Source organism: Suncus etruscus, chromosome 3 (assembly GCF_024139225.1).
Source record: "Suncus etruscus isolate mSunEtr1 chromosome 3, mSunEtr1.pri.cur, whole genome shotgun sequence".
NCBI classification, from domain to species: Eukaryota; Metazoa; Chordata; class Mammalia; order Eulipotyphla; family Soricidae; genus Suncus; species Suncus etruscus.
The window spans coordinates 74,974,677-74,987,029 of record NC_064850.1 but is presented as its reverse complement, the minus strand read 5'-3'; the positions used below and the strand labels follow the sequence as shown (position 1 = coordinate 74,987,029).

At 34.1% G+C, this 12,353-nt stretch overlaps 1 protein-coding gene and 1 non-coding gene across 2 annotated transcripts in view; both read right to left on the bottom strand.

Moving 5' to 3' along the window:
- The window catches only part of LOC126004365 (E3 ubiquitin-protein ligase TRIP12-like), a 53,876-nt gene that overhangs the window by 22,769 nt on the left and 18,754 nt on the right, over positions 1 to 12,353 (bottom strand). The window lies entirely within an intron of this gene.
- On the bottom strand, positions 9,162 to 9,325 carry LOC126005347 (U1 spliceosomal RNA). The gene has a single exon (XR_007494475.1). It is a non-coding gene; the product is annotated as a U1 spliceosomal RNA (small nuclear RNA).

Genomic DNA, 12,353 nt, shown 5'->3' with positions numbered 1-12,353 from the left:
TTTAATTTTAGGAAATGGTTATAAAATGGGGACAATAGTCCCTTAATTTGAATTTATCTTCTTTAGATAAACATTGTTGTATTAAATAATTAACGAAGGTGGTGGATGGCGATGGATGGAGGTGGATTTCTCTCTGCCATCCCAGGCCACGTGGCTCCGCAACCCCCATCAACCAAACATGAATTATGCATAAATTATTTTATGACTTGTTGAAAGCAAAAATTGTCCAAATACAGGCATTATCATGATTAATTAACCTAGGCACTGGTCAATAAAAGAAGAAATTTAATGATATAGCTAAGATATTTAGAAAAAACAAATGTTCTTGTATGCTACCAACTTTCTCATTAATTGGGTTTTATTCTGTTTGTTAACTTCATAGAAATATCCTTTTCTTGTTACCCTTCAATAGCCCAGGTGTATCTCTGCTGAGAATATTGTGGTTCTCTTTAAACTAATTTCTTTTCTGCCATCACTTAGTGATAAATTAAAGAAATAAGATTACTCAAGATAAAACTATATTTTATGCAGTTTTAGAGAGTGACTAAGTCATCTTTGAATATCCAGAGTTTGAAATCCAGGTTAGCCTTTAACAATGTATAAACATCTATAATTGGAATTTATTATCTCAAACTTCTGTAGTATGGACATTGTAAATCAGGGATCCATGGGCAGGTTCCTGCTTGGAACTCTAATGATTTTTTCCTGCAGTCTTTGGCTTGCACCCAATCTGTTTTCCATCAGCACATGGTATCCTTACCACTTCTCATGCAGTGCTCCTTCTATACAAATCCTTTCATTTATATAAAGGTTAAAGACTCTAATCATGTGAGATTAGAGTTAACTCTTGAACTTCATTTTAAACTGAATACCTTGTAAAGACTCCATTTACAGATAAGGTCACAAATTAAAATATTGAGGACAGGACTTTATCTTATCTCTTTGCAGTAACAGAGGAACACAGTTTAAATCATAACAAAGAAAAGTGAACTAGACATGAACTGGAATATACAGGGTTAGACTAAAAACCAAATTAGTTTTCACAACCTCTGCCTCTGACTTATGTGTTGTAAAAATCTTCAAGGATTTCAAGGACAAAATGTTAAGCTTCATGAAACCAAGCACCCACCTGTCACAGTAAATAGAAAAAATGAAGAAAGGTTTAATGAATGGTCATCAGTTTTAAGACTGCCTGCCCATCATTGAAATGGTTGAGATGATACACAAGAATAGAAATATAGACCAAAAATGTTTCCTTTGGTTCAATCCACCAGTCTCTCAGGCGGCTTACTTTATTCAGAAAAGGAAATTCTGGGAAGTGTGGTTCAGTCTATCAACTTGTCTAATTAAAAAGTCTCCATATTAAATATTTCACATGCTCACTGCATTACACTTGATATGATTAAATGTTTTACATTAATACAAAAAATCATGGGAACACCACCATGCAGCTGAAACTGGAAATCTCAGGAGATGGAAGTCCAAACTCCTGCTTTTCTGGAATCATGCCTGCTGCATCCATCACCCATAATTGGCACTTTGCCTATGGCCCTGCTTCACCACTTCTCGATGATTATCTTTAGAGACACCAATCTGACTAAACTCCAGGAATGCCAGTATTTGGGCTGATATCACCAGGGCTTTTTTGGAATGAGTGAGGGGACCCTCCACCCATTCTTCTATTTTCAGGAGACCTGGCAACTGAAAACATGATCTACAAAAGCCTCAGTATCAGTGATAGTGCATTGAATTCCTGGACAATTTCTTTTGTTTGATGCTGTCATCCCTATAGGAGCACAACTATTTAGGTGCCAATGTGTAGGTGAGGTCACTTAATGTATGGAAACAAATGAAAAATAGGATAGTCAGCTAGCAACAAAAGTTTACTTCTGTAAATGTCCTAATGACCTCATTGGAGAGACAATAATTTTTATAAATTTGCTTCTCAGTGTAATTTCTTTTTCAATTTTCTTTCTTCTCTTCATTTTTATTTTTCCTTCTATTATTTAATAACAAATTTTCTCTCACTAATCTTGAAACAAATTATAACAAATTTTCTCTCACTTACCTTGAAACAAATTATGGCCACATGTGTCAGCTATGTGATGCATGTTCCTTAAATAAAGTAAATAAAAAATAAAATTATTCTTAAATTAGGAGGTAAAGATGTTAATTCCTAATTTCACTACTAATTAAAAAATATCTCACACAAAAAGTTTTAACTGGGTAACTAAAAATTAAACCACCATTTAATTTGCTTTTGTACCATCAAGTACAAAGCAACAGGGTGAAAAAAATTAAGTCTATCAAGATTTGAGGTTTTAAGTTTGTATTCAGTTGAATTAGGTAACTTTTGAAATTTAAAAATAAGTATTAGATAATTTCAATTAATATTTTTGTAAACAAAGGGATAATATGATGAATGTATCATTACAGATGTTTTGAAACAGATGGGCATTTCAAACATGATTCTGTACTTTAGTGACATGGACCATTTAAAATTTCTTAATTTATTTTTATTTTAGAATCTTGGTCAGTACCTTTCCAGAATAAGGTCAAAGTTACCTCAGTAAACTAAATATATGTTATATTAACTATGCAAATGTAGTGGGGAAATACATGTAAGAAGCCAAGCATGAAGGTGGACTAGTAAGTGTTAAAGTATATGTATTTTTTTTTATTTAAACACCTTGATTACATACATGATTGTGTTTGGGTTTCAGTCATGTAAAGAACGCCACCCATCACCAGTGCAACATTCCCACCACCAATGTCCCAAGTCTCCCTCCTCCCCACCTAACCCCTGCCTGTACTCTAAACAGGCTCTCCATTTCCCTCATATATTCTCATTATTAGGAAAGTTTAGGATGTAGTTATTTCTCTAACTAAACTCATCACTCTTTGTGGTGAGCTTCCTGAGGTGAGCTGGTACTTCCAGCTCTTTTCTCTTTAGTGTCTGAAAATTATTATTGCAAGAATGTCTTTCATTTTTCTTAAAGCCCATAGATGAGTGAGACCATTCTGCGTTTTTCTCTCTCTCTCTGACTTATTTCACTCAGCATAATAGATTCCGTGTACATCCATGTATAGGAAAATTTCATGACTTCATCTCTCCTGACAGCTGCATAATATTCCATTGTGTATATGTACCACAGTTTCTTTAGCCATTCATCTGTTGAAGGGCATCTTGGTTGTTTCCAGAGTCTTGCTATGGTAAATAGTGCTGCAATGAATATGGGTGTAAGGAAGGGGTTTTTGTACTATATTTTTGTGTTCTTAGGGTATATTCCTAGGAGTGGTATAGCTGGATCATATGGGAGCTCGATTTCAAGTTTTTGGAGGAATCTTCATATCGCTTTCCATAAAGGTTGAACTAGACGGCATTCCCACCAGCAGTGGATAAGAGTTCCTTTCTCTCCACATCCCCGCCAACACTGTTTATTCTCATTCTTTGTGATGTGTGCCATTCTCTACATGAAATCACGGGGATTCCCATCTCCCATTTGTCCTCCTTATACCTCCATCCCCATCCTACCTCCCATATCCTCCTCCCTCACCCCTGGGGCTGCTAGAATATGTGGTACCAAGACCAAACAGGTGTAAGACTACTAAGTAGTAAGCTAGGAACAGAGGGGACCACATATTCTAGTATATGGTTTCTAAAGTAGTATCTTTGTGAGAACAGTTGTAAATGAGAAGGCTTATTTCTAAAACGTCAGAATGGGAACAATGAATGTTCCAGTTAAAAATATCTGATGACAAGTAAACATGCTGAAAGTATTTTAGAGTTTTAAAGTTTCTTCAGAGATTTAATCAGCAAAATTAAACAGCAATAAATTTTTAGAAAGTGGAAATTTTGTTTCTCTTTGTATTCTCTATAAATTTAAAACCTACCCCTTAGCACAGCCTCTAAGCAAATCAATCAGTTCAATATCTGTGGCCAGTAAACATTTAAGTAAGCATGTACTGTGGTCATTATCAATGACCACTTTGGTTGCCAGTCTATCTTTCTTCTTATCCCATATAACACAAATGAAAGTAGAGACTTTATCAAGAAATTTAGTATAACAATATGCCTAAAATGTAAGGCATTTAATTATGTTGTGATAAAAAGCGAAATAGAATAGAAAAGGAATACTTAAAAAAGAAATAACTGATGGGAAGATATGAAACAGAGCAGAGAATAAACTCATAGAAAATCTGTGAAATCTATCCAAGTTTCATACTTCAAACAAAATATAAAGTCAAGAACATTGAAGATAGATGTGACAATTTCCCAATATTACTCCATTTCTAATATCATCAAGTACTTCTAAAATGAATTGGTTTCCTCATCAAATAATAGTGCTACATAAATTTGCTTTATTTATTTTATTGTTTGTCCTTCAGTCCTTCATAGTTTTATAAACATGTGTTCTTCCACTATGAAAAAATAGCTAATGTGTTCATGCAATAAAACCACACATATTATTAAGAAATATATTTTAAATAAAATGCTACTCTACATATAATTTATTTGTAAGATACTAAAAGAAATGCATGCACACTGAAAGATACTAAAAGAAATACATGTGGCCAGTCTTCTAAGTAATTACAAGATAAAAAACTAAAATACTAAGTTCATTACACTTTCTGAACAAGTTGGTTGTCTGAAGTCTTGGGTTGGAAGAAAAAGCCATACATTTTCAATAAATCTATTCTGAAAACTCTGTATTGCACTGGGACCTGTCGACAGAAGACTGTGTTTTTGGATTGCTATGATTTTAAAAGATGTCTTTGAAAGGAAAGGCATAGAGTTTCCTAGCAGCTGATTGTAGACAAAGAGTTGGTGGCAGTTATTTTACTGCAATCTAATTTAATGTCACAATGGTAGGTCTGATCTAACTTATTTATTTATTAACTAATTTAAAGATACTGCTATTATATTGAAGGAGGTAACATGCTTAGAAATGGATAATGTTAGCAAAGCATGGAAAAGTTATTTTTTTCCTGGAAACAATAACCTATATTTAATGGTAAGAAATCACCAGCAAATTCCATTATGTTTGTGGGCTTGACATGCGGTGCTTATTAAATGTAGGAACAAAGCCACTTTACACATCATAATGTTCACATTACAAATTCACTGCTCATAATGGTGCTGCAAGTGTATGTGCAATTTTTTGAACTTATGAAATATATTTCTGACACCTCAGGTATTGATGTATGCAAGCATGATATTGTCCCAGTGCAGTAGGGAGATTTAACTGATGTCTGCAAGATTTGATTTATTACAAGTAAATATGATTGCCTTCATAATCTGATTTTATTATGTTTGGGGCTCTCGCAGGTAAACTTTTAGTAGAAGGAAGAAGGCCAATTTTATTAAACCAGTGTGTTCCTGAAAAGCATAGTTTCTTGTCAAGTGGGGAAGGGAGACTGCTGATCTAAAAAACTGTATTGAAATACAAAAAAAAAAAATTACTGCCAACATTTCCCATATTTCTTCTCAATTCCCGCAATTACTTCAAACATGATTTTGCCATTTTGAACTCCATATTATTTTCCTTAAAATCATATACAAATAAAATTTATATAACTGAGGTCAGTGTAAAATATACCCAAGAGGTTGAGCGTTACTCTTAAAAACAATTGGCAAGAAGAATGTTTCTCTTTGGTGATGAGGAAAAAGAGACTGAGGAACTTAAAAAGGGGGGATGCTGTTGATATTTTTATACTTTTAGAATTATATTACTCCAAATGTCAAAATAAGAATTTTTATACACTTATACCTAAGTTAATTAATGATTTATATTCCCAAAATAAGAGATAAAGTTGACCTATGCTTTAAACAAGTGTTTTTCAGTCTTTTTCTTTCCATGGTTTTCTTTGTTTTTTTTTTTTTTGTAGCTTTTTCTTTGTTTTGTTTTATTTTGGGGTCACACCCCGCAATGCTCAGGTGTTATTCCTGGCTCTGCACTCAGAATTGCCCCTGGCAGGCTTGGGGGACTATATGGGATGTTGGGAATCAAACCTAAGGCAAACACTCTCTCTGGCCCTCTTTTTTGTGGCTTTTGTCCTTTTTGGTTGGTCCCTATTCTCAAACCATGTCTTTCATTTTATGCAATTTTTACCTATGGTCTTCTTGAAATATCTGAGTGGCTTAATGACTATAAAAATACTAGAAAAAGAAAGTGCCTGAATCAATTTAATATTCTTGTTGGCTGTCTCAACACTATTTATCATAATAAATAAACACTATTTATCAGCATCTAATAAAAACAATCAGTATATGGTCAAGATATTGTCACTTATTTTCTATGTTTTTGACATTTATTTAGTAAGGTATACAATTAGATAATTCAGCTACTACCAATGAAAGTGTTATGAAAATAATTTTTGAAAATGAAGATTCTTAATGGGAATGGTAATATAATCTTTTTACTTGTGAAGAGTATCAAACTATGGCTTCATAAAATTTTTTTCTTTGAACAATGCTTTATTATGAACCAAAGGCCATTGAAATCTGACATTCCCTGGATAGCTCAAACAGCAGGATATAGATTTTTTTAAAGAAGATTTGTAAAGAAAATTTTCATCACCAAAGTAAATTTTCATTTGTAACAGTGTCTTCTACTCCTATACTAGAAAGAAGAGGACTGAAAAATTCTAAAAGGTGAGTACATCAACGTAAATAGTTCTGTAAACTTCCAATACTTTTTTTTTGCCACTGAATAAACTATTTAGAACTAATTCTTTTACATTCCTTCATGCTCAATAAAATAAGAAGAATAAAACATTTGAGTTCTTTGTTTTGTTTCTAGTTACACAGAGGTTCTCAGGAGTTACTCCTGGCTATGCACTCAGGAATCATTCCTGTCAGTGCTAAGGGGCCCATATGGGATGCCAGGGATTGAACTCAAGGTGGCCGCATGCAAGGCAAATGCCCCACCTGCTGTATTATTGTTCTGACACCAGAGACCCATATTTTTGAGTCTCCATTATTCTCTTGTCTATGAGTGCAAGAATATAAAAAATTTCAATTTTGAGTATTTGATTTTCTTTTACATTGCTTATATTTGCCCATAATTTTCTACACTGCCACTCCTGCTCACTCTCCCATGATTAAGGTAGCATTTAATTACATTATCATTTTACTACACTTTTGATATCAAGCAGGTTGAGAGAAAGCAAAAGTATAATTTAGATTAATGCTGTGAGAGTATCCAAAAATCCCTGGCAGCTAAACATGGTGATGACCATATGATTCCAGAAGCTATATAAACCTCCAAGAGGTGATTGACACTTGGGTTTGGTAGGTAAAATGGGCGACATAATCAAGCTCCCATTCTCTACTTATAGAATCTTCTTCCTAAGTCCAAATCAATCAAGAAAATGTTTTGTATATTTATCAAGATAAGTCATGAATTTAAAATGCCTACAACATTCATTCATAACTATCATAATTCTGCTGGGGTTATCCACAAGACAAAGTAGCTAAGCTATTTTGTCTCCACCTTAACTCTCCAATTTGTACACACTGCCTTCACAAGCTGTCCTTTCTTTTGTTATGACAAATCAGCTGATTCATTTTTATACAATTTTACATAAACTTGGAACAAAATCTTGCAGGGAAAAATGGGGGAATGCACTGTCATCTCTCCCCATTAATAGCTTAAGTAAAGAGTTACTATCAAAATTTGCATAAATTTTATCTTCAAAGTCTATAGTCAAGACACATCTTATTTCAATCTATGAAATAAACTCTATCTGTTTTAATTAAAATGTATTGTGTGCTTGTATTATATCTAGTATTTCCTCCAGCAGGAGATCCCAGTTGGAGTTCTCTCTGTAAATACCGAGAGTATTGATAGCTTATGTATCAAAGGTTTCCATGTGAGCTTTTGTGTGCTTGGGAGGTTGAATGAACATCTAGAAAACAAACTCTGCTAAGTTGGACTGAAGAGCTTTACCTTCCTTGCTTTATTACACAGCCAAGAATGTAGTTTTCTCTACATGTGTAACTGTGACCAAATAGAATAAAATGAGCAAGAACACCCTATGTCAGTAAAGACTTTCATATTTAGTTAATAAGGCACTAATTAGAGCCACGTTTTGACTGGTTTTGAGATATAGTTATTTTCTTTCCTTTGTTGTAACATCTTTTATACATCAATATGTTTGATTGTCTGTTTATGTTTTGGTTTCTGGGGTACACTCTGCTTTAACAGAGTGCTGTACACACTCTGCTAGGCTTACTTCAGGCTCTGCTCTCAGAAATAACATCTGGGGGATTCAGGGATACATATGTGGTGTCAGGAATCTAACCTGGGTCAGCTGAGAGCAAAATAGTCACCTTACTTGTTGTGCTATCTCTCCGGCGCTAAAAAAATAAATTATAAAAAGATATATGTGTGTGGGATGAATATCCAGAAAAGATCACAAAAACTTTCTCCAAGGTGTCCAAAGTAAGCCTTTACTTTCCTTAGGAGGAGCTGTGGGCTTCAAAAGAATAGTTATCATTACTTATAGAATGCAGTTAAGATAGATTTAGAAAAATATCCACAATCAGCTTTTTAGAAAGTAGCTTCTCCCCAAATTGCTATGGATATCTGTGAGCTCTTTCTTGGGACACTTGGCTAGGTAAGATGGTGGGAAAGCTCAATGCTTGGAACTGGAAGCACTTTTCATTCTTCGCAGGACAGGGGCAGGACAGAGATCATGATCTCCAGGAATATCCAGCAGTGATAAGGGTCATTATTGACATGCATAACTAGGTGTGCTCTCCAGATCTTCTACTTAGTGTGTACTCCAAATCAAGTATTTTATTGAAGAAATCGATATTAAGGAAGGCAAATACCCCAAGAGGCAATTGAGATGCTGAGATATTTCACTCGCTGTCAGTTCTCCTGGCTACCATACTTACTTCCTTTTCTTATTTTTTTTTATAATTTTCTCTTGATGCCCATTATTATATTTGAAATAATATTTTATCTATGTTTAAACTCTCTTATTATAGAGCCCAATAATTATAAATATCACCTTGTAAATGCCAATAAGTATTTCATATTTGCTATTCATTTGTTCAAGATAATAATAAAATACTCCTTTAGTTAAGACACGAAGGCAAAATATTGGCATTTTCTTGATTAGTTGCTTTCTTTTCTTTTCTTATTTTTATAAAGGGGAGAGTGTGAATGCACTCCCCCACTACCACTAATTATGCAGTCGAGTTTCCCACATTTGAGAAAATTTCAGGGGTCAGCACATCTGGAGTACAATAGATAAGCCTCACCCTGGGAAGACCACACTCACGATCATGGTATCTTCCCTGCCAGGTAAGTGTTGCTTTCTTTTCTTAAAGAGATTGTGATTTCAAGGGGTAGAGTGGCAAATGTTAATATGTGGTGCCTAATGTGGAAAGTCAGTATTTATAATAAAACATATTTACCCATTTCTTTGTAAACTCTAACTTCTTAGGTAAAATCCATTTCTCCTTCATATGTGCAGAACTAATAAATACCAACATAATATTAGTTTAGCATCTTTTTGTATCTTCAAATTTTCTAAAACAAAGTTCTTATGAAGTCTGCATTATACTGCCAAAAAAAAGGGTTGAAAAGCAACCCACGTTCTCAAACAGAAAATCTTTCCAGCAAAACTAATCACAGGCTCAAGCACATTTGGAATGGTTAAGAGCTCAAAAGGAAAATTAAGCTCAATAGTATAACTAGTCCAAGACAATCAACTTTAATTGTCATAACACAGTCATGTTCCAAAGCAGCCTAAGAATAAAAAGGATTCTTAGAACTGTCCTTGAAAAAAAGACATGCATATAGAATGAGTTGATGTGGTTGAATGGTATGTCCGCATCATGTCTTTGTCTTAGGAAGATATAGCAAAGTGTATGGCCTTGAGGGATTTTGTAGATCATTATTGTAGATCATTACCATTTATTTTTCCACTGGTAATATACAATACTGAGATTAGATCGTGACATTTTTAGTCTCCCATTTCCTTTAATAATACTGCATTGCTTGAACTCATTTTCATTCTTTAAGATCTAACTCAAACGTCACCTTTTTCTAGGAGCTTTGCTAGATTTTTTCAAGGTTATTTTCCACCTTCAACTTCCAGTATGCATACATTTACAGTGTGTGTACCTATAAAGCTATATAATGTTATATACGTTTTGTCTGTTTTCCTCATTTAACTACAAGAATGTAGTGATTGCAGGTCAAGTTCAGACAAAGTAGATTTTCAGTTACTTTCCTAGTTGAATAAAATCAAATTATTAGATATAAATTTACTGATTACCTATGATATGTCAAGTGAATGAGTTTTGGCTAGTTGTCTATGCATAAACTAGTGACATTTCCTTTACTTAGCCCAGGTCAAGTTATAATGGTAATGAGTGCAAGTTGGTAATAAGAAAACTCAAATTTAGGAAACAGTAAGATATTTTTATACTCACCAGAATGATACAATTTAACTAATGCATATACTGGTGGAGGTTTATAGATCTAAGAAATTATAAGGCCGTCAAGGTTAAGAAAATATTTTTCCAACTGAGAAGAATAAGCTGAAACTATGCAATACAGCAAGACAAAGCATGTGAAGATATATATTCTGCTCTTATAAAACAAAGAAATTCTTATACAGAGGCATGATGCTGATTATGACAATTCAGTCATAGTGACAGAAACTTGGAAGCAACATGAATGTCCATCAAAATCGGGGATAGAATCAAAAGTGACTGTTTTATGCAATATAATACAATAGATTTGAGGGCAGTCACATTTATCTTTATACATTGAATAAATAATACAGAGATAGACTTTAAAAGAGTGGATTCTAAAAATATATGTATATGAATGATTTTGAAAACTAGTCAAAATTGTAAGCAACCAAATATTCCATTAAAAATGGTATTAGATTCATACAATGGAAAATTATTCAGAACTAAAATCAGTGAATGATCAAATAAAAAAGACTATAGATCGGGGCTGGGTGGTGGCACTGGAGGTAAGGTGCCTGCCTTGCCTGCACTAGCCTTGGACGAATCGCGGTTTGATCCCCCGGCGTCCCATATGGTCCCCCAAGCCAGGAGTGACTTCTGAGCGCATAGCCAGGAGTAACCTCTGAGCATCACCGGAGTGGCCCAAAAAACAAAAAAAGAGACTATAGATCAGATTATTTTAATCCTATGACATTCTGGAAATGGGAAAACTATGGAGATAGTAAAAATATTAGTTTTTCTAGGGACAGGGTGAAGGGATAGAGAAAATAACAGAGCACAAAAGAACTTCCCAAATAATATTCAGAAGGCTCAGGAGACACGATTGGCCCACTAGTTCAATGTGAGGACTTGATACAGTGGTGCTATTTTATCCAAGGGTATCAAGAAATTGAAACTATCAGAAGAAAGCATAAGGGATAATTTCGGCAATGACTACTTTGTCCAATACTGTAATGAGAAGCATAACATTAGTCATTTATTAAAACATGTAGAATTTACTAAGTGAATCTGTTCGCGGTATGAATAGAGGTTGGAGAGGGTGAATATAGATATTTGCTGTACTTCCCACTCACTCACTTTTTCTATAATAAAAATTGTGCAAATGTTTTTTGTAATAATTTTTATTGTGACCAAAGTGGATTACAAATCTTTCATAGTAATGTTTTAAGTACATAGTGGCATTGAATCCAGGGCATTCCCACCACCAGTGTTGTCCTCCCTCCAACCCTGTTTCCAGCATGCATCCCATTATCCCCCTCCTTCATCCCCAGGCTGCTAGTATAAGTGGTTCCCTCTGTATTCACAGATATCCACAGAGGGATAACAACAGAATGGGTATCGATTCTGTTGTATTTAAGACTGATCTTTTTTTTTCTACTCAATGTTCGTACAACTTCTTAGACTTGGTAACATTTATTTTTTCCCCTCAGTTTATGAGACAGAACAAGATGATTCAAGTTATGTGGTTCTGTTTGAAGGAAAAGAAAAACAAAAAGAAAACAAAACAAAAAAACAAACAAGAAAATACCCAAAAAGCAAGAAATAAACAAAAAAATTCGGGAGGGCTCCAGTGGTCCTCAAACTTTTTAAACAGTTGGCCAGTTCACTATCCCTAAGACTGTTGGAGGGTAGGACCATAATAAAAACAAAAACTATGAACAAATTCCAATGCACATTGCATATACCTTATTTTGAAGTGAAGAAACAAAACGGGAACAAATGTGGCCCGCGGGCCATAGTTTGAGGACCACTGAGAGGGTTATAAATATCATTTTAAGAGAAGAAAAACATCATAAAAAGACAAAAATATTACAATAGAAAAAACATACAAACAAGGAAAAAACTACAGTAAAAC